We start from the raw sequence: 26,052 nt of genomic DNA, 5'->3' as shown, positions 1-26,052 counted from the left end.
TCTCTGCTTTCCCAGTGCTGGGAATAAAGCCATGCACCGCCACAGTGTGCTTGAAGCTTTTCTTTAATTCCTTTTCCCAAACTGAAAATTTAGCTGTGTGAGTTTTGCCCTGAGGTCACCACTCCCTTTATTCAATTTTTAATCCATTATCTCCATGAACACATCATTTAGCCCCATTCCACTTCTTGGTGCTCTTTTTTTTTTTATTTCGCCTCAACATTTTCATTTTGCAATTTACCCTGCTTAGCTTTCTCCTTTTTATTATAAATCTTCATTAGAGGTATTACTAAGAACCACATGAAAAAGTTTATACTAGGCTATTTTGAGATTTCTTCTTCCAGTGAATGAATCCAAAACTCTTCACTTTCGTTGTAGGCAGACTCTTTGAACAAGGGCAAAAGACAGACACTCTCTTCACTAAAATATCACAAGAACAATTTCTAGGCAGCATAACCTAAAATTCTTCTTCTCTGAAACCTCTTGAGTGAGCACTAGCATTTCAAATAACCCTTGGCACCACTGTCTTTCCTGCTACTACCAGTGGGTCCCATTAAGCAGTGCTTAAAGCATTACACTGCTTTCATAACCCAAAGTACCAACATCCAAATTCCTCCAAACCAAAACATGGTCAGGCCTTTCACAACAAGATCCCAGTCGCTGATACCAACTTCTGTCTTAGGGATTTTATTGCTGTGAAGAGACACTAGAATCTTGGCAGATTTTATAAGGAAAATGCTTAATTGAAGGGGCTGGCTTACAGTTTCAGAGGTTCAGTCCATTATTATTATGGCAGGATGATGACAACATACAAGTAGACATGGTGATGCAGGAATAGTTGAGAGTCCTACATCTTGCAGGCAACAGGAAGTCAAATGAAACACTGGACAGTATCCTGAGCATAGGAAACCTCCAACCCTGCCTTGACAGTGACACACTACCTCTGACAAGGCCACACCCACTCCAACAATGCCACACCTCTTAATAGTGCCAGTCCCTTTGAGATTATGGAGCCAATTACATTCAAACGACCATAGATGTATTATAATCATTTTATATCTTCACAATCCCAAGGTGCGCAGTATCAATCAATAAAAAATTGTCTATATTTTGACAAATTGACAATGAAATAGACAATAGTAATTTGTTTGGAGTAGAAAATTTAGGATAGTGAGTAGCTGTAAATTACAGAAATGGTGACATTGGAATTGCTTGGTATGTGTTAGTTTCATAAATATCACTATCCAATTTAGTCTTTATTATAATTGCATTTAATCTGTACAGTTAAGACCTGATAGAAAATTTTAGTTAAATGAAATTAACAAAAACTAATGATACATAGAGATTAAGTCTAGAATAGTATGTGGATGTTGGAAAAAAAGAAAAGGATAGCCATAGAAAACCAGCTGAGATTTTAGTAAGATCTGTATATTACTTAATATTATTGTACCAATGTTTCTTATCTACTGTACTAAGAAATATGACTATGGCTATTCCTGTTTACCATTAAGGACATGGGTATTAAGCACATAAACTCTTTGTAGAAACTTAAGTACTTATAGAATTGAAACACTTGATGCATACCCTTCTCTCCACTTGAAGAATACCTTTCACTTAGAGTCTGAGGTGTTTTCCATTAAATGAAGAAACAAGTTAACAAGAACAATGAAGAGATAGTACTTATTTAGTCTACCTTTGGGCACTATATTGGGGCACATATATTGGTGCATTGACTGGATCAAGATTTAATTGTAAAATTCTAATTTTCTTTTGTAACTAATAAATAGGTTAGATAGTTTGGATGCATATTTCATCCAGTATTTTATTGTTCACTGTAACATTTTTCCTATAGATAAAACAATGCTGTTTCTTGGGCAGCAATTTGGTATTCATTTTATTCTCTCAACTCTACTACTCCCTTGTGTCTCTTCTGCAGACTAAATTCTGGCCTAGTACATGCTATGCTTATATCTTCTACTGAATATACTCCAAGTTTGCTGGTTCCCATTTTTGTTCTTATTTATTATCTTGGAAAATCATGACATAAAACTCGAGCTAGAGAATGTTAGTGCTTTTTGTCTAGACATACTTGTTACTAAACAGAGATTATTAACTCAGGTCCTTTCATATGTTCTCTGTCCAAGCCAGGTATTGCTCAAACTATGGAAAATTTTCTCAATAAAAATATAAAATAAGAGCTTACACATGTGCTTACATATATATGGCTCATCTTTAAACACTAGAAACATACATGAGCTGTGCATTTGGCATATTTTTTTTTTTTTTGTATTTTAAGCTCACAGACCTCTGACAACACACTAGTATTTTATTCTGAGGAGTCTGCTCTATTAAGGCATTAATTTGCTAATTAAAAGTTCTTGAAATAATATATGCCATGATAGTTTGATGGTCTGGTGTTAGAGCTTCCTTATAAAAGTTTACCATAATGGTGGAAAGAAGTAGGTCAGACAGGAGGAAAGAAAGTCTTAAAAAGAACTGCAGTTCTAGCATGGAAGTGCAAATTTAAAATCCTCATGATGCTGTAAACATTGTTAGTTCTGTATGCTGTGACTGAACGTTTATAGATTCCACAGAAATCATAAAAGTCTTACAAGCTTAAATAATGCAATGCTAATGATGTTCAGTACTTCACATTTTTTGTAATGTATTCTGCAAATTCCAACTGTTTCTCTGATTTATCTGTGCTTTGGAATTGGACAGAAAACTTTCTAAATCTTAGCTTCCATCCATGCACAGGTATATCTGGAATCCCACCTTCAAATTGAATATATTTTATATCAAAGAAGATGGAATTTTAGTTTTAGGTACATGCTTTCTTTGATCATATTATAGTAAAATTTTTGGACTCCTTTTAACTTGCTGTAAATGTCTGTTGACATGTAGATGACAATTATAGTGACTTATTTTATGACCTCTATGGTTATTATTTATCTTTAAAATAGACATGGAAGGAATTTTCTCACCATTATTTGTAATTCCTCCTGGGTTTATTGCAAACCACTGACAACTGACTGGCCAGGTGCCTTCATCACTCACTGGTATATGTAATGAATGCATAAGTGCTTTGGGCAATTTTACTCTTGAGCAAATGAAGTTTAAGGCAAAGGAAAATAATGACCTTTGTTTTGGATGAAATGGCAAAAAGAAATTATTTAATTGCTTCCAAATCCTTGGAAAGATACTGAAATTCAGGCTCTGAGAACATGGCCTGCAGTAGAAAGCAGGGTCACAGGCAAGCCATGAGACACTTTGCTTGCACTCATTACTAGGGATTCTTTGGATTCTTTCAATTGCATTGTATTACATGCTATCTGTTTAATGAAATTATAATTAAAATCTGCTTTTAGTTTAATTATGGATTCTTTCCCACACTGGTGCCCATTCCTGAGTATTCTCAGTGTCATTGGTGCACATTCCAATTTAATTTGCTAGCTTCTTGGGGAGAAGGGTGCACCCACCCCAGAAAGGATTAGTTGTCATGACTCGGTGGACTGAAAAGCCTTTTTTTGAAAGAGAAGTGCAATGAAAAGAAAAAGAAGATTCTATTTCTTCTTGTTAAATGATTAGCTCTGGTATTTTATGCAAGAGAGAAGTTGGAATTGTTTCTCACTGCAATGTGCAATATGCTTGCTTTGAAAGTCAGTAGAAAGAAATACACAGGGTGCATATCTCCCATTATGGGAAAAACATCATTTGGAAATGTAACATATGCAGACCCTAAAATGAAGAGCCAGGCTCCCACAAGGAACCTGTAAGAACTGCTGTTGCTAGGATAACATATTTGATATCATCATTTTTCTTTGAGTTTTTTTTTTTAAATGAGATGCATCACTGTTAACCTGGAAGGAATTTAAGCATAGCTTTTTACATGACTACACACCTGGGATAGTAAGTCTCATGATGATTTGGTTGTTTATTTTGATGCGCTGGAATAATTTGGTTTCATATTTCAGGCTTATGTATAATATAATTCAGTCAACAGGTATTTATGAATTATTTACAAGCCAAACTAGAGAATGTCTAAGGCAACTGATATGTGGGACACCAGTGCAACAAAATAGCCCAGTTCTCTGAGAATTTTACAAGTATCTGAGGCAGAAGTTAATTCCAAAGCCTGAATCACTTTTTGTGTAATGATTGTTTATGACAACAACTCAGTTGACAAGATATTATAGTTCAAGATCCTGAGGCAAAGTCCTTGTCTTTATGGTGCTTTTTGGTGTATAATTCAGAAAGCCATTTTTAGTTATTACAAAAGTTTTGCCAACAGACAGCAGCAGACTCAACGGAAGAAATTATTAGACTGGTCTACTTTTAGGTCTGTACTAATTTTCTGCACAGTCCTGGCACTTTCCAAACTTTTCCCAAACTAGGCTTCCTTGTGTGTCTACTGAAAATCATAGAAAATGCCAATTTTTCTTCCTCAATTAACACATTTGTAACCTACCCCCATTTTGAAAATTCCAAGGTTCCCATGAGTCCTTTAAATATTCATTTATATTCATTCAATTAACTGTCAGTAATAAATAATGGATCAAATTCCTATCAAGTGGTCTGAAGGAGTTAGGGACCCTAAAGGAGTTTTCTTAAACTGACTTATATGATATAGCCTGGGGAATCCAGCAAGACTGTGCCAGAGAGCCAGAGAAGGAGGTAACTACTCAGTCTGGTGGTAAAGGCTTGGGAGATAACTGTGAAGTCACTGGTCTTCAGTCCACATTTGGAAGGCACAAGAAGCTGAGTTCTCATATCAGTGAATGAATGCAGCAGACATGGTTGTCAGCAGTCATAAAACAGAGTTCTGCCAGTGAGAGGAAAGGCAAAGGTGCAAACCCTTAGGCTTGTTTCTTTGACCTTTTTATATCTCAGATGCCACTGGAACATGTGAGCTGTATTTACTGTAGGTCTTCCCACGTCAAGTAACCTGTTCAAGAAGAGTTCTCATAGCTGTGTGCAGTGCGGCTCGCCTTTCAGTTGATGCCATTTCTGATCATGCTGGCAACCAAGATTAGCCATCACAGACCCCGAGAAAACATTCATCGTTATCAGCCTGTCAATTATAATTTTAACAATGGTCTCAAGATACATGTTAAATACTATTTGTATGCCATCCCACGTCTCTGCTGGGGTGAGTTTTCACAAATCATGCCCACTGTGTTGTCAAATTCCTGTTAGAAAAATACTCGAGCAGTTACTGGGGGTCTGAAGACACTTTTGAAGAGACCTGACAAAAAGCAGCCATGTGTGCTGAAAGGGCTCCTGGATACAGTGCGTCATTCTCTGTTCTGGAGTCAACAGTGGATGCCCCAAGGGAATGCGTGCATTTTAGGTCTTTGTGTGTTTGTATACACGCATGTGCATGTTCTTGTGTTTGGGCAGTAAGTACATCAGAAGAAAAGCTGCAGTAGATATTTCTTAGGAATTTTTTCCTCTTTCAAAGTAAGCATTTGACACTTGTCTAAGCACAATCTATTTTGACCGCCTAATTTTGCAGAGAAAGGTCTGAGGTCCAGATGTAAGAGTGATGTTAGTCCATCTGTACTTCCTGTGCTGGTTCAGGTCAGCCAGGAAAACACACAAACTTCAGAATGTGAGCTTTTATGAGGCAAGCTACATAACTGTAAAGTTCTCTTCCATGGCACCTAGATCATCCATGCACAGATGTTCTACATCACAAGTATTTTTAGAGTTGAATCCCTGAATTTATGCCTTTCAACCCAGAAGACAGGAGAATGTGTGTGCTGACTCGTTGGAAAACGTGTGCTTAAAATTAGCTGTCTATTTTGTAGTTAACAAATGAGATTTGCTGTTGGTGTGCTGTGAGTTGGAGGTGAGCCACTGCTGGAAAGGGGCTACAAATGGTTCCCTTACAAGGCTGTGCTGCTGTTACATTGTATTTCAAATTGTGTTTGAAAGGAGAAGTTATTTGAAAATAATCATGGGTCTGTTGGGATGCCACTTCTGACATGCTTCAGCCAATATCATTGAACTCTTGGCTCCCTGTTGAGAGGTAGGAGGAACAATAGATTATATTTTGTAAAGAGTGCAGGGAAAGGGAGACTATAATACTTTACGTGAAACATATTGTTTATTCTTTCATGCCTCCAGTCAACTTACATTTTCTGAGTGTCTTTTTTTGATAAGCATTGTGTTAGGTGCTAGATATGACTTAAAAGCAAACCCCTTCTGCAAAGCAACTTCCAAAAGTTTTGAAAGAAAGAAAATGAAACAAAACTTGCATTTCCAGATTATCACATAGAGTGGAAGATATTTCAAAATTTTCCATACCAGACACATAATCCAGGCAAGGATTGGAAGAGAGGATGGTTTAAAAAGAGTATATCAAGACTCAAGTTAAATGGGTTTTAGTGTAGAAACTGGGAAATAATGGGAAAATACAGAAGTGAAATACATTATGACGGAGGAAGGTCATTGGCTAATAATGAAACTGCCTTGGCCCATTTTATTGATTAGAACATAGGTGGGTGGAGTAAACAGAACAGAATGCTGGGAGGAAGAGGAAGTGAGCTCAGACTCGATAGCTCTGTTCTCTGAGGCACACACGATGAAGCTCTGACCCAGGATGGACATAGGCTATAATCTTCCCAGTAAGCGCACCTTGGGGTGCCACACACATTATTAGAAATGGGCTAGTCCAGGCGCGAGAGTTAGCCGAGAAGAGGCTAGATATAATGGGCCGAGCAGTGTTTAAATGAATACAGTTTGGGTGTTGTTATTTCTGGTGTAAAGCTAGTCGTGCGAGAGCCGGGAGGGATGAAAAGCAGGCCCGCAGCTCCCCACAACAACATTATGTTCACTGATGTTCCTAGAATGGAAGAGGAGTGTGACTGAATAGGGGCAGGTGACTCCCAAGATACCCAGACTGAGAACTGTATAGTGAAGCATAGAAGGGAGAACGCTGTTGTGTGATTTTAGCAGGAGGACAGCATGGAGTGGATTAACCTTTTTGGGTAATCTTCCTGTCATGATATGGAAGATGGGCTGAGATGAGAATAAAATAGGAATCAGCAATTATTATTATTATTATTATTCTTGTTGTTGTTGTTGTTAGCGTTTTCATTATTAAACTAGCCTTGGCCTACTTTGAGAAACTTTAGGTATCACACTTCCCTCCAGTTAAAACTTAGATGAAGAGTCAGAATAAAATTCAGAAATGAGTGAATCTTCAGGTTGTAATTTTAATTATTCCATTCTTTGATGAAGAAAATGAAAACCAAAGAACAGATATGACTTTCTCAAACCAAAACAGTTCCGACAAAATGAGAATTCAGATTCTGATCTCCTTCCTTTAAAACAAACAAACAACAATAAAAGCAATAACAAAAACCATGGCTTAAAATTCACAAGGATCCAGCCCTTCAGCTTCAGAGAAATATTTTAGCGATTACATTAATGATGTGCCTGTGTTAGCAGTACCATAAAGCAAGTGACCTTCATGGGTAAGTCTCTGTGGTTAAAATTAAAAAGACAAAGTAAGATGGAATCCGATTATTGATGTAATTAGTTGATAATCTTGTGAGGTGACAGATTCATTAATGCCTAGTATTGATTGATGATTATGGGACATTCTGATTTCTGAGCTGGAACCTAAGTCCAACATTCAGAAATAGCAAAGAGCCCGTGTCCTCCATCAGGCCTGTAAGGTGCATCGCAGAGGCAGCGCTGCTCACAGCACCAATTCAGCTCCTCCTTTGCCTTCTGTTGTCAGAGGTTTGAGCTTTCTGAAAACCAAACATTTATAAGACAAGGAAGAAAGAATCATGAATAACTTTTCTTTACGATTGTATGCTCCCCAGTATCCACAAACCTGCAATACAAGATATTCATTGAGATTCTGGTACTTTGTATGTAGTCGAAATTTTCTTACCTTTTGATGAATGGATGCTTGCAATATGTATAATAATGTAGTGACTCCTTTATTCTAAGAATGCAGTATCTTTTAAAATTTTTATGTATATGAGTGTTGTCCCTGCATGTATGTGTACCTTGTCATGTGGTACCCACAGAATCCAGAAGAACAGTCTCAGATTCTCTGAGCCTGGAGTTATAGACAATTGTTAACCAGCATGTAGATGCTAAGAATAGAATTGGGGTACTCTGGAAAAGAAGTCAGTGCTCTTAACTGCTGAGCCATCTTCATCCCTTAATATCTTATTTGAATAGACAAGTAGATTCTAAAGTAAAAAAATAAAGAATATGTTACAAGTACAGTATTTATTCAGGTGTACTTTTTGTCAGCTTTTGAACTTGAAAATATTCACTATGTGATTCTTTGGATTTTTTTTTTTAAGTTCTGTGAGGGCACACAATTTATCTAAGAACATAGATAATGGTCTGTGAACCCTGGGACGCAAAGCCTAATCATCACCATAATGGGGTCCCAAACACCTTTGTATGTCACTGTTCCACTGTTACTGGGACATAAAGAGGTCCGTAAAGGGGCTCCATTTCTTGAGATTCGTATTTTGTTGAGGTCTTCACCAACCCTACATATTCTTTTTTTTTTTATTGATAAAAGAATAAAGGAAAAAAAAACAAATTTCCACCTCCTCCCAGCCTCCCCTTTCCCTCCCCCTCCTCCCACTCTTCTCCCCCTCCTCCCACCCCTCTCCCCTTCTCCCCACTCCTCTCCCCCTCCCTCTCCAGTCCAAAGAGCAGTCAGGGTTCCCTGCCCTGTGGTAAGTCCTAGGTCCTCCCCCCTCCGTCCATATCTAGGAAGGTGAACATCCAAACTGGCTAGGCTCCCACCAAGCCAGCAGATTGCGTAGGATCAAAACTGCGTGCCATTGTCCTTGGCGTCTCATCAGCCCTCATTGTTCGTCATGATCAGAGAGTTCAGTTTTGTCCCATGCTTTTTTTGGTAATAGTCCAGCTGGCCTTGGTGAGCTCCCAGTAGATCAGCTCCACTGTCTCAGTGGGTGGGTGCACCCCTCGCGGTCCCGACTTCTTTGCTCATGTTCTCCCTCCTTCTGCTCCTCATTGGGACCTTGGGAGCTCAGTCCAGTGCTCCAGTGTGGGTCTCGGTCTCTGTCTCTATCTCCATCCATCACCAGATGAAGGTTCTATGATGATATGCAAGATATTCGTCAGTATTGCGCTAGGATGGGGTCATTTCAGGTTCCCTATCCTCCGCTGCCCAAGGAACTAACTGGGGACCTCAGCTTGGGCACCTGGGAGCCCCTCTAGGGTCAATTCTCCTGCCCACCCTAAAGTGGGTCCCTTAACTAAGAATTGTGGTTCCGTGCTCCCCTATCCAACCTTCCTTTATCCCGATCCTCCTATTTCCCCAAGTCCCCCCTCCTTCCCTTCTACCTTTTCTCTCCCCATCTCCCCTTACCCCCTTCCCACCCCACCCCCAAGATCCCACTTTTCTCCCCGGCAATTTTGTCTACTTCCCTTATCCAAGAGGATAACGATATGTTTTTCCTTGTGTTCACCTTCTTACTTAGCTTCTTTAGGTTCGCCAATTGTAGATTCTGTGACCCCTATTTATGGCTAGAAACCAATTATGAGTGAGTACATCCCATGTTCTTCTTTTTGGGTCTGGGATAACTCACTCAGGATAGTGTTTTCTATTTCCATCCATTTGCATGCAAAATTCGAGAAGTCATTGTTTTTTACCGCAGCGTAGTACTCTAGTGTGTATATATTCCATACTTTCTTCATCCATTCTTCCATTGAAGGGCATCTAGGTTGTTTCCAGGTTCTGGCTATTACAAATAATACTGCTATGAACATAGTTGAACAAATGCTTTTGACATGTGATAGAACATCTCTTGGGTAAATTCCCAAGAGTGGTATTGCTGGGTCCAAGGGTAGGTTGATCCCGAATTTCCTGAGAAACCGAAACACTGACTTCCACAGTGGTTGCACAAGATTGCATTCCCACCAGCAATGGATGAGGGTACCCCTTCCTCCACAGCCTCTCCAGCAAAGGCTATCCTTGGTGTTTTTGACTTTAGCCATTCTGACAGGTGTAAGATGGTATCTCAAAGTTGTTTTGATTTGCATTTCCCTGATTGCTAAGGAAGTTGAGCACGACCTTAAGTATCTTTTGGCCATTTGAAGTTCTTCTGTTGAGAATTCTCTGTTCAGTTCAGTGCCCCATTTTTTAATTGGGTTAATTAGCATTTTAAAGTCTAGTTTCTTGAGTTCTCTATATATTTTGGAGATCAGACCTTTGTCTGTTGCGGGGTTGGTGAAGATCTTCTCCCAGTCAGTAGGTTGCCTTTGTGTCTTAGTGACAGTGTCCTTTGCTTTACAGAAGCTTCTCAGTTTTAGTAGGTCCCATTTATTCAATGTTGCCCTTAATGCCTGTGCTTCTGGGGTTATACCTAAGAAGCGATCGCCTGTGCCCATCTGTTGTAGGGTATTTCCCACTTTCTCTTCTATCAGGTTCAGTGTTTTCGGGCTGATAATGAGGTCTTTAATCCATTTGGACTTGAGTTTTGTGCACGGTGATAGATATGGGTCTATTTTCATTCTTCTACAGGTTGACATCCAGTTGTGCCAGCACCATTTGTTGAAGATGCTTTCTTTCTTCCATTGTATACTTTTAGCTCCTTTATCGAAAATGAGGTGTTCATAGGTTTGTGGGGTAAAATCCGGGTCTTCTATACGATTCCATTGGTCGACTTCTCTGTTTTTATGCCAGTACCACCCTGTTTTCATTACTGTAGCTCTGTAATAGAGTTTGAAGTCAGGGATGGTAATGCCTCCAGAAGATCCTTTATTGTATAGGATTGTTTTGGCTATCCTGGGTTTTTTGTTTTTCCATGTAAAGTTGATTATTGTCCTCTCCAGATCTGTGAAGAATTTTGATGGGATCTTGATGGGGATTGCATTGAATCTATAAATTGCCTTAGGTAGAATTGCCATTTTTACTATGTTGATCCTCCCAATCCAAGAGCAAGGGATGTCCATCCATTTTTTGGTATCCTCATCAATTTCTTTCTTCAATGCCTTAAAGTTCTTGTCAAATAGATCTTTCACTTCCTTGGTTAGAGTTACCCCAAGATATTTTATGCTGTTTGTGGCTATCGTGAATGGAGAAGCTTCTCTGATTTCCCTCTCTGCTTCCATATCCTTTGTGTATAAGAGGGCGACTGATTTTTTGGAGTTGATCTTGTATCCTGCCACATTACTAAAGCTGTTTATCAGCTGTAAAAGTTCTTTGGTGGAGTTTTGGGGGTCGCTTATGTACACTATCATATCATCTGCGAATAACGAAAGTTTAACTTCTTCCTTTCCAATTCGAATCCCCTTGATCCCATTATGCTGTCTTATTGCTATTGCTAGAACTTCCAGCACTATATTGAAGAGGTATGGCGAAAGTGGACAGCCTTGTCGTGTTCCTGAGTTAAGCGGGATGGCTTTGAGTTTCTCTCCGTTTAATTTGATGTTAGCTGTCGGCTTGCTGTATATAGCTTTTATTATATTTAGGTATGACCCTTGTATCCCTAATCTCTCCAAGACTTTTAACATAAATGGATGTTGAATTTTGTCGAATGCTTTTTCAGCATCTAATGAAATGATCATATGGTTTTTTTCTTTCAGTTTATTTATATGCTGGATTACATTGATAGATTTTCGTATGTTGAACCAGCCCTGCATCTCAGGAATGAAGCCTACTTGATCATAATGGATAATTTTTCTAATGTGTTCTTGGATTCGGTTTGCCAGTATTTTGTTGAGGATTTTTGCATCGATATTCATGAGTGAGATCGGCCTGTAATTCTCTTTCCTGGTTGAGTCTTTGTGTGGTTTTGGTATCAGAGTAACTGTAGCTTCATAAAAGGAATTTGGTAATGACCCTTCTGTTTCTATATTGTGAAATACATTAAGGAGTATAGGTATTAGGTCTTCTTGGAAGTTCTGGTAGAATTCCGCATTGAAACCATCTGGTCCTGGGCTTTTTTTGTAGGGAGGTTTTTGATAACCTCTTCTAATTCTTCGCGACTAACAGGTCTATTTAGATTGTTCACCTGGTCCTGATTTAACTTTGGTAAATGATATTTATCTAAGAAAGTATCCATTTCCTTTACATTTTCCAGTTTTGTGGCGTATAGGCTTTTGTAGTAAGATCTAATGATTCTCTGAATTTCCTCTGTGTCTGTGGTTATGTCCCCCTTTTCATTTCTGATCTTATTAATTTGCAAATTCTCTCTCTGCCGTTTGATTAGTTTGGATAGGAGTTTGTCAATCTTGTTGATTTTCTCCAGGAACCAGCTTTTTGTTTCATTGATTCTTTGGATTGTTCTCTGTGTTTCTATTTTATTGATTTCAGCCCTCAGTTTGATTATTTCCAGTCTCCTACTCCTCCTGGGTGAGTCTGCTTCTTTTTTTTCTAGAGCTTTCAGGTGGGCTGTTAAGTCTCCAATGTGAGCTTTCTCTGTTTTCTTTAAGTGGGCACTTAGTGCTATGAACTTTCCTCTCAGGACTGCTTTCATAGTGTCCCATAAGTTTGAGTATGTTGTTTCTTTATTTTCATTTAATTCCAGGAATACTTTAATTTCTTTCTTTATTTCTTCCTTAATCCAGGTGTGGTTCAGTAGTTGGCTGTTCAGTTTCCATGACTTTGTGGGCTTTCCGGGGGTAGCCTTGTTGTTGAATTCTAACTTTAATCCATGGTGATCTGATAAGACACAGGTGGTTAGTAATACTTTTTTGTAACTGTGGATGTTTGCTTTGTTACCGACTATGTGGTCGATTTTCGAGAAGGTTCCATGAGCTGCAGAGAAGAAGGTGTATTCTTTCCTATTTGGGTGGAATGTTCTATAGATGTCTGTTAAGTCCATTTGTTTCATTACCTCCATTAGTTGTCTTATTTCTCTGTTAGGTTTCTGTCTGATTGACCTGTCCATTGGTGAGAGAGGAGTGTTGAAATCTCCTACTATTAGTGTGTGCGGTTTGATGGCTGCCTTGAATTTTAGCAATGTTTCTTTTATGTACGTGGGTGCTTTTATATTAGGGGCATAGATGTTCAGGATTGAGACTTCATCCTGATGAACTGTTCCTGTTATGAATATAAAATGCCCCTCTCCATCTCTTCTGATTGATTTAAGTTTGAAGTCAATTTTGTTAGAGATTAGTATGGCCACACCTGCTTGTTTCTTAGGTCCATTTGCTTGATAGGCCTTTTCCCAACCCTTTACTCTGAGTAGGTGCCTGTCTTTGTGGTTGACGTGTGTTTCTTGTAAACAGCAGAATGTTGGATCCTGTTTTCTTATCCAATCTCTTAGCCTGTGCCTTTTTATAGGTGAGTTGAGACCATTGACATTAAGTGATATTAATGACCAGTGGTTGTTAACTCCGGTCATTTTTTTTTAGTCGTAGAGTTTGTGTGTATCCCTTCTTTGGTTTGTGTTGATGAAGGGTCTCTAGATGTCTGAGTTATTGTGGTCATTATTGGATTCCTTGGTTAGTGATTTTCCTTCTATTACTTTCTGTAAGGCTGGATTTGTGGCTGCATATTGTTTGAATTTGTTTTTATCCTGGAAAATTTTATTTTCTCCATTTATAGTGAACGAAAGCTTGGCTGGGTATAGTAATCTGGGCTTGCATCCATGGTCTCTCAGTTTCTGCAGTACATCTATCCAGGACCTTCTGGCTTTCATGGTTTCCATGGAAAAGTCAGGTGTAAGTCTGATAGGTTTACCTTTGTAAGTAATTTGGCCTTTTTCCTTTGCCGCTCTTAATATTTTTTCCTTATTCTGGATGCTTTGTGTTTTGATAATTATATGGCGAGGGGATGTTTTTTTTTGATCCAGCCTATTCGGTGTTCTGTATGCTTCTTGCACCTTCATAGGTATATCTTTCTTTAGGTTGGGAAAGTTTTCTTCTATAATTTTATTAAATATATTTTCTGGACCATTGAGCTTCTTCTCCTTCTTCTACTCCTATTATTCTTAGGTTTGGTCTTTTTATTGTGTCCCATATTTCCTGAATGTTTTGTGATGAGAGTTTGTTGGACTTGCTGTTTTCTTTGATCAGTGTGTTTATTTTCTCTATGGTATCTTCAGAATCTGAGAGTCTTTCTTCTATCTCTTGTATTCTGCTGGTTATGCTTGTTTCTGTAGTCTCTATTCGTTTACCTAGATTTTCCATGTCCAGCCGGCCCTCTGTTTGTGTTTTCTTCTTTGCCTCTATTTCAGTTTTCAAGTCTTGAACTGTTTCCATTATCTGTTTGATTGTTTTTCCTTGGTTTTCTAGGGTATCATTCACTGATTTATTCAATTCTTCAAACTTTCTGTTATATTTCTCATCCATTTCTATAAGGGCGTTTTTTACATGCTGTTTAAGGGCGTCAATCACTTTCATGAAGTCAAACTTTTCTCCTTCTTGATTAAGGTGTTCATGACCTTCCGTTGTGAGGTCGCTGGATTCTGGTGGCTTCATGTTGCTTTTCAGTTTGTTGGGCGAATTCTTGCCTTGGCTTCTGCCCATCTCTTCTTCCAAATACTCCCTTGTGGGTCTTCTTTTACCAGATCAGGTCTCCTTGCCTACCCAACGCGGCCTCACCAATGTTGGCTCTCCTGGCACCAAGGGATCAGGTCTCCGTGCCCAACCCTGGCTCGTCCCAACGCTGGTTCTCCCCAATGCTGGTTCTCCCCAACACTGGTTCTCCTGGGCCGAGAGATCAGGCCTCCGTGCTGGTTGGGCAGCTCGCAAACAAAGCGCCTACTCTCCTTGGTGCAGGCAGGCCACAGAAACAAAGGCAGTGGAGCCCGCCCGGGCGCCGGGAGGACTGGGACCCAACTCCCAATGCCTCGCGCCAAAAGAGGGCGGGGGGCCCAAGTGGGGAGGGCTCTGGACGGAAGCTGGGTGGGCCAGGAAGAAAGAGGCAGTAACCAGGGAATAGAGGTCCTGCAGAGAGCCCAAGAAAGACAGGAGGCCAGGGGACCCCCGAGATCCCCGTCCCTGGCTGGCGCTGCGGGCCAGAAACTCACCCCAACGCTGGTTCTCCTGGGGCCGAGAGATCAGGCCTCCGTGCTGGATGGGCAGCTCGCAAACAAAGCGCCTACCCTCCTTGGTGCAGGCAGGCCACCAACCCTACATATTCTTAATTTAGAAAAATTAATTTTAAGATGCAAATCTTTTTTTTTTTTTGGTTTTTCGAGACAGGGTTTCTCTGTGGTTTTGGAGCCTGTCCTGGAACTAGCTCTGTAGACCAGGCTGGTTAAGATGCAAACCTTTTTAGGAAAATAAAACAAAAACAAAATTCAAAGTTTAATATGTTTTATTAATCACAGTAGCACATGGACAGACTATTCCTTTAGGGTACACTACGGCTCATCACTCCCAATACTGATGTCCATGGCATTGCCATCAAAAGTCACTTTAAGCATTGTGATCTAGACAAAGCCAACCTTAAGACATCAAGTAGAAGCCATCCATTTGCCAAGTTGGTTCTCCACAATTATTATTTTTATTGGAAAATCACAACTATCTTCTGGAATAATATCTATTATATACAATATGATATTACATATTATATATATTACATATAATATATATCACTATTTTAGAATAAAGATAATGTAATAGAAGATAAATAAAAGACATCCACAATAAATAATAATACTAGAGTGGAGAAACCACAAAAATCTTTTCATGTGTTTTCTTAAAAGTTATACTCACTCTGTGCATGCTATATCAAAAGTATCTCTTTCTGTCATTACCAATTTATGAAAAAAACTAGGTGGCAGAATGTTCTAAGCATCATGGTGTCAGTCTAAGTTAGCAACTTTACAACATAAGTTGACTTTCTTGAGTATGTGTAACACATATTATTTTTAAAACTTTAAACTTGCTTGTCTACTTGGAAGTGGTAGTACTTAAGGTTTATATTGCTCTATTTTAATCAAACACTATATAAACTATATAACAAGCAATTGAGCAGAGCATAGAACAATCCTTTATATCTTGTATCATAAGATAACTCTATATCTCTGAGAGGGAATTAACAATTTCCCTTTGGATACTATCAGTGCCCATCACTTTGGCTGTAATAAAGAGATAGAAAGACACCTCAGGAACATAGCTGGTACCATGGTGTATTTAAAGAGAACCTGCAGCAAACTCTCTCTCCTGTCTCTTGACTCTTCTAGAGAACAGTTGTGACTCATGGCTGATTCTGAGAAAATTATGTCTTTTACTCCCTCACTTATAAAGGGAAACATTAGGAGTTGGAACACTGTTCAGTACATAAAGTGTTTGAACTGAAGTTTAGGTTTCAAATACCCACAAAAAGCTACCTATAAGAGTTCTAGGTTCAGGTATGAAACATTGCTTAAGTAAATAAGGTGGAAAGGGATTGAAGAAGACAGATGATGTCAATCTCTGATCCTTGCAAACACACAAACACACCACACACACACGCACACACACACACACACACACATACCTCACAAACCATTAATATACACACCAACACTGGTGAAATCTAGGGAAAGATGTTGGCAGAGTCAAGGGAATTCCTTCACTTTTATTTCTTTACTCACAACTGTAAAATCACTAAATATCCACATACAATTAAATTGTCTCAGGGGCATAGCTTACCATACACAAAATTATTGTATTTTCTTTGCAATATGAGATCATCCAGCAACAGGGTTCATTTTGGCTCACAGGTCAATGTTACTCTATTGTAGTGAAGACGTCACAAACACAGGGTTTGAACTGCTGTTCATATTGCAAGAAATCACGAACTCTAGTTTTCAACCTACTTCCTCCTTCCCGTCTGCTTGAAGACCCAAGCCTATAATTGGTTCTACCTAAGTAAATTAACATGACCCCTCACAGGGCTCCTGGATGGTTGTCAGGTGACAGACACTTCGATAAGAGCATAAAGCATCAAAATAATGTGATGACATATATGGAATATAAGAGTATAAAGCTAGAGCGATGCTAAATATATAGCAATCAGGGCCACTGATTCTTGGGATGAAACTTTGAGTGAACTACTGATTATACTGAGGGGAAAAAATAGTAATTCAAGATCTTTCTGTTAGAACACATCTCACTGTGGTCAAAAAATAGGACCAGTTTGTGGGTCCTATGGCATGATTATTATCCACACATGACTGTTTTGAACTTTATTGAATTTTCCTTTCCATCCACATTAGAAAGAGCAACAAGAGCCTTTCCCATAACCTTGTGTTCTGTGGTCTAACCTCTTTAAAGGTACTAGTCACATTAAAAGAGGTTTAGCTTAATAATACCATTTTTTATCTTCTGAACTTTTCAAAGAGTGATATTCAAATATCTCATGTATCCTTTCCCTTCTCCTTCCTTTTATTTGCTGTTTTTAGCTAAAGGAGTTTATCTGTAGTGAAATAGCTGTCTTCAGAAACTTACGCATGACTTCTCAGATGTTTGGCCTCTGAGGGGAAGATCCTTGAAAACAAGCAGAGACCTCAAATGTGACTGGATGTTTTTATTTATCTATCAATCTATCCGTCTATCTATCTATCTATCTATCTATCTATCTATCTATCTATCTATCTATCATCTGTCTATCTATCTATCTATCTATCATCTATCTATCTATCTATCTATCTATCTATCTATCTATCTATCTATCTATCTATCATCTATCTACTTATTTATTTTAGCTTTTTCTAAAAGTTGAAAGTCTTCATAAATCAATATTAAAGCACTAATATTTCACAGGTTAAGTCCTCTGAGCTCTATGATAATAATGAGACATTCTCAAATGAACACAAGAATAATGCAAAAATTTTACTTGAGTTTCCATTAAATAGTAATTGTTCTATTGTTTAAGGATTAGTTCACACCAACTCTTTTGTGTATTGTGTCTTCTTTATATGAATACCAGTGGAACTGAATATTAGTTTTATGGATAGTAATTGATATCTTTTTTGGAAAAAGAACTAAAATGAGTAAACAATTCTTTGAAACTTGATGTTTTCTTTGTAAACTAGGCTAATCTTGGACTTGCTATCTTCACGTTTTCACCCTACAAATCACAGCATTATAGATTTGAGCCACCATTTGCAGCTAATTTTACCTTCCTTAAAGGATTTTGTTTTTGTTACCCACTAATTATGTCATAAAATTTCTAATTGTGTGCTGGAGAAATGGTTCAGTGGACAGAGTGACTAATAGACAAGCCTGGGGATGTGAATTCAGACTCGTAGCCTCTGTGTAAAGCTATAAGCAGTAGCATGTGACTGTAATCCCAGTTCTTCAGCGATGAGATGGGGATGCTACAAGAGAATCCCTGGGAGCTCACATGCAAGCTAGTCTAGTGTACCTAGTGATAACCAACAAAAGGTCTGACCTCCATAGGCATAGTGTAATATATGCACACTGACCAAAGTCACAAACACATGTGCAGATGAAAAAAAATAATTCTAATTATGACAAAGAAAATAGGATATTTCTTAAAGTATTTCTAGTGCAATTACAGTATTTGATATAATATATATATATATATATATATAATTCTTACATATCTATATATCCTTTATATATGTATATGTGGACACACACATGGACACATACACACATTTAAGGGATGAAATTAATATCTTAATTGAGTAACTGCTTTCTGACGTTGTGCAACATTTGGGGAAAACATAGGAGTACAATTACCTGCAGGACTTCAGGCAGACAGAGGGAAACTTTTGGTGATCGGCAGGGGAAAAAATCATGCACTTGAAGCTGAAATAGATTAACAACTGAAACATACTTTGTCCAGGTGCTTACCCAAGGAAGACTCATTTTAAGTAATTGATAGGCTCTCACAATTTTAGAGGATATATGCAAATCTTGCTGATAAGTAAGCTGTCACCACACATCCGTTGGTGGCAGTCCCACTGAACTATCACACATAATACTCTGGGCTGAATTTCCCTTTCCTATTCATCAAATTCATTGTAGAGAACTTTGCAGGTTCCCCATTGCCACAATGTATAGCAATAATACATCAACCCAGTTATGTGATAAGCAAAACTATTCCTAGAATTGCTAAATGTTTAGTGTGGGAGGAGAGGAAAACAATCAGTTTTGGTAAAGAGTTCCTTGGTAAGGAACTTCCCTGCTACCTAAGAATGCAAACAGCTGGTTAACCAGGGACTGCATTTCTCTGTGAAATTTAGAACCATTCTTGCTGTGGCTGTGGTCCTTCTACTTTGTCTTTTCCCTATTTTCATTGGTATTATTCTTGTTTCTTAATCTTTGAAGACTTTTATTCACCCAGTTTTAGCTTGTTTTCATTTCAAATAAACTGATCTTCAGAAAGAAAAGAAAATAATATTCTCTTTCCTAATATAAAATGTTCCCATCACAGGTTTATCTACCCATCATAAATACCAGACCAGTAACTTTAGTACAATTTCTAATGTGGTGATTACTCCTGTAACCAAGCAGATGTGTTTAGAGGCTGGTTAAATCCTTCCTTTCTAAGATCATCTCTGACTTTGTGGTGCCATGTGTTTCCATGATAATTTATTTTAGCTTGGTAGTGATGCTGACCTCCACGATTTTATACAATCCCATTGTCTCACTCCCACAGCCACAGGCATTAGACTTTTGGATTCTTGTCTTTCTTTACCTTGGAGAATATTAAGTGTATCTCTACCATTTAAAGAGATTTTCTGTTCCTCTAGTGATGCCAGACCCTACATAAACTGAACCTAGAATTACATCTATTAAGTTCCATTTTAAAGCTTCATTCCAACAAAACAAAAGAAGTGAAAAGCACTGACATTTTTACTTTAGTTTCTCTAAATAAAAGCTTGTCCTCTGAGTCTGTGTTCCTCAGGCATTTAAAAAAAACAGAAAGAAATGTAGCAAACAGCAATTTCACTATGAAAATGAAAAGTAGAGTAGCAATGTGAGGATGAAGGCACATCAAGAAAACTAAATACAAAACAGTTGGGGGTTATTATGACTTATCAACATTTTGCAGTTTTTCAGAGATGGTAGTTTTTGGCCATTTCTTGTGTCCCACAAATTATTCTAAGTAACTTATTTTTGATAAATAATTTTACATTTACAAATAACTCACTGTGAAAGGTGAGTTTCAAAGAATGACATACAAATTGCATATAACTGAAAGTGCCTGATAAAACAAAGAATGAAGATTCAAATCCAGAAACCGTCCAATTCTATTTTTCACTATGAACCAAAGTATTTCATATAGAATATTCTGTTTATAGATGTATGTATAGAGTAATTCTTAATCCTGTTATTATCCATGTTTTGACAAACTGCTAAAGATGTGTGTGTGTGTGTACCTGTATGTGTGCACCTGCTGTGCACTTGTGTGAGTTTATGTCTGTGCACACATACATGTCTATACTCTTCTATGTATCTTCAGGTTGACTGCAATGCCCTTGCTCTAGAAAGCTCACTGTTGCGATTTTCTTCCACTGTGAGAAAATTCTGCATCATTTCTATACAGTAATTTATATCCCCTAATTTACTATTTAAATTCAGTTGATTTTATTATCCACATAAATATCTGTAACAACAAAGTCTTATGAGGGTTTGTTAAACTATTAAATGTAAAAGAAATTTCTTTTATTTCTTTCTATGGTTGTTATTTATCATTCAGTGTAAAAATTTCACTTGAATTTTCTGGTATAGATAACAAAGAATATTGTGTTCTGATGCTTTAATTTTTCCTTTCTTATTTTTTACTTATTGTTTTTACATCTGCATTGATAGGTTAATAAGTCCCTCAAACATGAATAAAATAATGGGTTTCTTTAATCCTTTTTACATTCCACTGAAGTTCTTATAATTGCTACAACACATGTGTCAAGAAAGTCCTCAGATTTAGACATGTGCTTTTATGGAATATGTCTTTGAAAATATTTGGAAATTAGAAATGTAATAGAATAATAAAATTAAAATGAGGACATTTGGTTTCATTTCATCTTTTGATTCCTAAAGTGCTCAAGTTCATTTAAACAACACATTCAAGGCTATTATTTGTGCATTTATTCCAGATTCATTCAGAAACTTGGATGCATTATTACCATGCTAATGACTCACAGTTAGCTTTAATTGGTCTCCACTGCCACTTTTGATGAGCAAATGTTGTCAGGCTTTTATTATGATTCAATTTGTTTGACCTATTTCTTCTTTCAATTATTCTGAAGACAAATTATATAGCATATTTGAAAAGTGTGAAGTATGATTATTGGCATAAGGTTGACAGAATTTTGAACCAAAATCTGCTTCTGTACTTATTCTTGAAGCAAAAAAGGCTTAAGACATAAAATAATAGAGGTTCTAATAGGTTCAAAATGAGAGCTAGGATAGCATACATATGGCTCACCCTTTTCTGTGGTATTGAACTTAAATTAAAAAGGCAAAAGACAACGTATCTTTTAAAGTTAATAGGTAGGTAGATATATATATTGCAATTACAGATTAAAGCTTAAATCAAGTTTTAGTTTTATGTATTGGTATTGAACAATCTCTTTTTTTTCCTTTTCATTAGGTTCCTGTCCTGAGACCACAGCAGAAAGTGCCTTGGATGAAGGTGTGTATGATTCTCGTTCTCTATGTACACAAGTGAATGGTTCTCATAATTATATTAATGCTGTATGGTTAAAAAGATTCTAATATGATCAAAAGTAGCAGATGATGTCCTCTTTCATCTTGTAGAATATATTTAAGAGGAAATCAGAAGACTAATAGTCAGAAAAAAAAACATTGTTGAGTTACCAAAAGTCTTAATCCTCACAAACACTAACAAAGACTCAAAGAGTCTATCAAGCTGATACTATTGATGTCCTATCAATAATACAATGAAACGGTTCCAAGGTTTCTGGAGGTCTATCTTTAATGACACTGGTAATATATTACTTAAAAGAGAATATATGTATCCAAATTATTACTAAGATGTATCCAGATTTTCAGTGAAAAATTAGTTAAAACTATCAATCAGTTTGAAAACTGCAATATTCAGGAAACCTAACATCCACTGCTCAGTAAAAGGTACATAAATCACTATAAGAGAGGTAAGAAGTAGTGGAAAGCGAGTTCCTAGTGTCAGTCCTTTCATACTGGAATGCTAAGAAAGCTTTAGCATCTACTGCAATCAGACCCATCAAGGAGAGTAAAACATAATAACAGAATCCAAAGACAAGGGTGAGTCCAACCCACAATCCACAGAAATATGTCCAAATACAAAAGCATAAACTTAAGGCATTGTGGGTTTTTTTTTGTAACTTGAAGGTATGGTTTTGGTATGAAATTCATAAGTGGCAATACAATGTCTCAACGTCAGAAGACTGAGTATGCTTACAGAAATGTGTAGCAAATATGATAACCACCATACTACACTACACATACTCCATTTAGATGGAGACACATAGAATGAGTATAGAGGAAAACCTGTTTGTGAAGAACAGGACACGTACACACTTGAGAACGGTAGTAGCCTGGGATGAAAATTGAAGACTGAATCTTGCACATAAGAGCTATCAAGGGTTAGAACTTTTCTCCAAAGGAAATACCAAGGGAACACTTACTTCAACTAAATCTTGCTGGGGCAGTCTTAAGTGAGTCCTCAGACAAGGTAGAGAAACAAGTTTACCCTGGACTTGAGTAAACCTTAAAGAGACTCTGGTGCACTCCCAGTACCTTTCTAATTTCATTAAATCATCAGAGTCCACTACAACCCTTTAGGGTTATATCTCTAGAAGTGAATTGGTGAGACAGTACTCTGCAATAAAGCAATTTTATTTTGAAAGAAAAACTGGGTATTGGTTTGTAAGTGTGAGAAAATGTGTGTGTATACATATATGTATAAATATATATTATCATTATGCTTGACAGGACTTTTGCGCAAACACAGTATTTAAGGAAATGCAATTAGGTACAGATTATAATTTCATTTGACTAAAACATAGTGTATGTGTTCATCCTGTTTCTTTTCTATGAGCACTGAAGTATTCTATAAATGAACATGTGATTAGTTTTATATGCTTTAAATTTTAAGCATTCTTTAGCCCCTCAATGCATTTTTAGTCATCATTTAGGGATTGATGTGACTTTGTATTATCTAAAGTTAATCTTCTAGTTTATGAGCAATGCCTGATGAGGAATGAATGGGTTCAGACACAAATTTCTGTAGAGGCTTTACAGAATTGACATTTGACAAGGAACAAATCAAATAGCACAATGCAAAGACTCTCAGTGTCATGTATAATAAACAGACTCACTCTGTTTGCCAGGACTGTTTAGAGTTATCCATTCATGATAGGTTCAAGAATGGCTTTCTGACAACAATTTGAAGGCTAGGATGTTTTCTAGAATAAATTCTAGGGAGTTGTCATGATAGAAGGAATATTTGGGGCTGGTGTTGGGGGTCATGACTTGAAATGGTATTTTCCTGGGTTTTAAATATTGCTGTGACTTCTAACTATGAAACCCTTGGCAAGTAACTGTAAGTCAAAATGAAATTATCTAGTCCTTACCACAGGGCATGAGATGGTCTTGGATAAAATTATATGACTAATGAACAAAGAAAACACTTGACTTGGTTACCTCATACTGAGAATGGCCCTGGTCGTTAGTCTTACAATTGAAAAGGATCTAAACCCTGACAACAATGAAATAAATTGGAAGTGGATGTATTGCTAAACAATCCAGACGAGACTCTACCTAGGTAGCACCTTGATATTTGACTTGCAAAGCACCTAAGGAAGCCGTTCTTGGCCAAACTCATGAATCTGCAAGATGATTAATTTGGGATACCATAAGTTACTAAATCAATAGCAGTCTGTTTAGCAATATAGAAAAAGCTCACTGTTTGAGCATAATTGTATCTCTCTATACATTTATATATAAGAACATTTGCCACCATTTTGATTACATTTAATAAAGGCCTTTCATAGAAAATTAGAGTTAGAAATAAAGTAGAATTTTTGCAGATAGCATCCAACATGAGGAATAAAAGTCTTTTCTGCCACCTACAAGCCAGAGAAGGGGCACTGAATAAAGTCCATCTTGTTTGTATCTAGGTCTTAGATTTTCAGCCTCTAAAACAGTGAGAAAGAAATTTGTGTTGTTCCTACCAGCCAGTACATGGCATTTCATTACAGCAGTCTGGACTAAAACACAGATTGATATCAAAATGAGGTGCTATTGTGAATACTGCCTAAAGCATGAGGGGCTTTGGAAATTAAGGTTAGAAAGAAGCTTGGAGACCTTAGAGCTATAGAGTGGAGATATGTGTGGCTTTGGTGCAGCCTCAGCATGCTTTTTTTAAAAAATTTCAGGAAAATATACTCTGGTCTTGGCTGAATTGTGTAATGTACTTTTATAAAAGATTGAATTTGTGAGCAATGAAAACAGATGTTTTGCTGAGGATATTTCTAAGTGAGATCTTAACAGCATCTTTGACCTTCATGACTACATCCTCAAGAAGTGAAATGGGTTGAAGAATGGATTATTTTTTAACTCACAGACAATGTTCTGCATATATTGACTGAACTTTGGTCATTTCCATCCTTTTCTCCCTAGCTCGCTTTTACCCTGCTCTTTCTTCCAGGGAAAATTTCTTCCCATAAGTTCTCTCTTAACTTGATATGCTTTATTTATTGTTTTTTTAATATACTGAGTTTTGTTATGAATTCTTTCAGGAGTAGAGAATACTTATTAGAATAAGAGCACTTTAACAGGGTCTATACCACTGAAAATCCCAATATACACCCTTTCTGTTACCTATGAACTATCTGGCTGTAATGCCTAAGTGAAGGCCAGGGCCACCTAGATTCTTCTTTTATGCATGATCAAATGTGAAAGGACCAACCTTGTGAAGGTTTTGTGTAGACAGAAGTTTATATCCTGCTGGGTCCCACAGCTGCTCAGTTCCAATGAAACACACAGAGGCTTACATTGATTATAACCTGTTTGAACTATTAGCTCAGGCTTACTGTTAACTAGATCTTACAACTTAACCCATAATTCTTATCTTTTTTAGTTATGTGGTTTGGTACCTTTTCTCAGTGAGCTATTTCAATCTTACTTTTTCTGTATCTGACTGGTGACTTCGTCTCTGCCTTTCCTCTCCCAAGAATTGCCCTAGTGTGGCTGTTCTGCCTATATTTCCTACCTGGCTACTGATCTATCAGCACTTTTTAAAAATAATATGAATGGCAAATATTTACATTGTACAAAAGCATTATTCCACAGCATTTTCCTTATTTTCTTTTCGAAACAAGAACTGTGAATTTAGCTTCCTTTCCTAATCATTATCCATAGAAACTTGTAACCAACACTCTAAATAAAGGCAATTATCCATAACCTATTTTTTTTTCAGAATGTAGGTGTAGTTTTCTAGGCTACTTTTTGCTGATTGGGGCCTCTAATAATCATCTTAGAAAGAAAATTTAGGATTATGGTCAAGGCCAGACTGAAGTATTCTGTGAGCCTGGGTCATCTCAGCCAGCAGTCTTGAGCCTGTTCTGGATGTAGAACTCAGAGGGAACTGCAACAGAGGTGTTCTGAAACATTGGACCATTGGGCCATGCATTCCCATTGGAGATTTTTCAGGGCATCTTCCTTGATCAAACCTAATTTTCTTACAGAGGATGAATCCATAGCTTCTTATTTCCTATGGAAAAAAAAGCAAAACCTCTTTTCCATAGTAACATGTCTTTTAACTTAAATTTTGAAGTCAAGGCATTTTCAAAATATATATGTTGGATTAATCCAGCAGCATTTATAACCAAAAGTCTTTCAGCAGCTGTTGCTCCTTCCACAGCAGTCAAGCAATGCAAGGCAACACAATAACATAAAGTATCCAGATTTTCTGTGTATTTTCCATCTTAACATGGCTTTTTAAAAAAAAAAACACTATTTCTTTCATTTTTATTTTTAATTTTTGATTTTTGGAGACAGGGATTCTCTGTGTATCTTTGGCTGTCCTGGAACTTACGCTGTATACTAGGGTGACCTCAAATTCAAAGAGATCTGCCTGCTTCTGCCTCCCAAGTGCTGGGGTTAAAGGCTTGTGCCACTATA

The 26,052-nt window shown here is 37.4% G+C and overlaps 1 protein-coding gene across 28 annotated transcripts in view; it reads left to right on the top strand.

The window, feature by feature from the left end:
• The window catches only part of Ptprd (protein tyrosine phosphatase receptor type D), a 2,195,185-nt gene that overhangs the window by 777,074 nt on the left and 1,392,059 nt on the right, over positions 1–26,052 (top strand). For all 28 annotated transcript variants that reach the window (XM_075945536.1, XM_075945538.1, XM_075945537.1 and 25 more), the window contains one exon: positions 21,518–21,559. The gene's annotated coding sequence lies outside the window, so the exon portion shown is untranslated. The remainder of the gene's footprint in view (positions 1–21,517; positions 21,560–26,052) is intronic.

The sequence above is a fragment of the Microtus pennsylvanicus genome, chromosome 13 (assembly GCF_037038515.1).
Source record: "Microtus pennsylvanicus isolate mMicPen1 chromosome 13, mMicPen1.hap1, whole genome shotgun sequence".
NCBI lineage: Eukaryota > Metazoa > Chordata > Mammalia > Rodentia > Cricetidae > Microtus > Microtus pennsylvanicus.
Note: the sequence above shows the minus strand (reverse complement) of the source record. Positions and strands in the feature narration are given on the sequence as shown.